Source organism: Octopus bimaculoides, chromosome 6 (assembly GCF_001194135.2).
Source record: "Octopus bimaculoides isolate UCB-OBI-ISO-001 chromosome 6, ASM119413v2, whole genome shotgun sequence".
NCBI lineage: Eukaryota > Metazoa > Mollusca > Cephalopoda > Octopoda > Octopodidae > Octopus > Octopus bimaculoides.
The window spans coordinates 20,796,914-20,797,974 of record NC_068986.1 but is presented as its reverse complement, the minus strand read 5'-3'; positions in this window follow the sequence as shown (position 1 = coordinate 20,797,974).

Here is a 1,061-nt window from a genome sequence, read left to right as displayed (position 1 = left end):
TAGTAGGGGAAGAAAGAAAACCTCCTAATAAAGTAGGAACGACCACGTTTAACGGGTGAGTTCTTGTTGATGTCTTGTATTTAATTTAAAATATGTGATGCGCTGACATGGCTGCATACGTATCCGGAAAGTCTGCCGCAAGCATTTTTGCTGCAGGAAAATTCGCCTCAGGGTTTTGGACGTTATGACGGCCAATTACTTCCCTTCTATTATTTTAAGACTCCATACTAAATCCCATCCATCCATCCATCCATCCATCCATCCATCCATCTTCTCTGCGCACTATTCTTGGGAAGGTTGCGAGTGCGGAGTCCTTAGGCATCTCTTCCATAGGGTCCGACAAGAAGTAAGCGTCATTACACACTCTGGCAGGATTTCCAAGAAATTGCCAACTTAAACTATGGATTTTATTCAACCATCTCGTCCTTGTTCTACCCGTAGACCACCTGTCGGTGGGCTCCGTTTGCTGAGTCCACCTTGCGATTCTAGCCAGCGTCATTCTGATCCCATATCCGTAGAATCGGAGCTGTGACCTCTCAATGCAGAGAAGTAGGGACTCGGCTTGAAGAAGCTCCCTGATCTCCAAGCCACGTACCCTCTCGAGTAACGTTTCTCCATTGATCCTACTAAATTAAGAAGTCACTTTATTTCTAGATCTGGGGACAAACTTCTTAGCTAAGTTCACGGTAAACCTATTCCCCGCCCATTCCTGCTTGAATCTGTTTCGATTTACTTACAGCAATTAATTCTATAGAAATAGCACACACGACACATACATGACACATTTTTTTTCTTTTTCTCTTTTCTTTTCGTGACCAATATATGCTTCAGATCAATATAAGACAACGTTGCAGTTAACTTTTCTTGAGTTTCGAACCTGAATGTCCAAGTTGTAAAACTAAATTAGTTGACGAATAACGAATATTTGACTGTTTATACCAAAAATAGTTGACGTTGGTAAACAACAATACTACAAGTGGATATATTGAGGCAAGCATCTCGGACGTCAGCTTGTGGAAGACATACTAGTTTGACGGGAAAGGTTAATTTTCGTGCCTAAA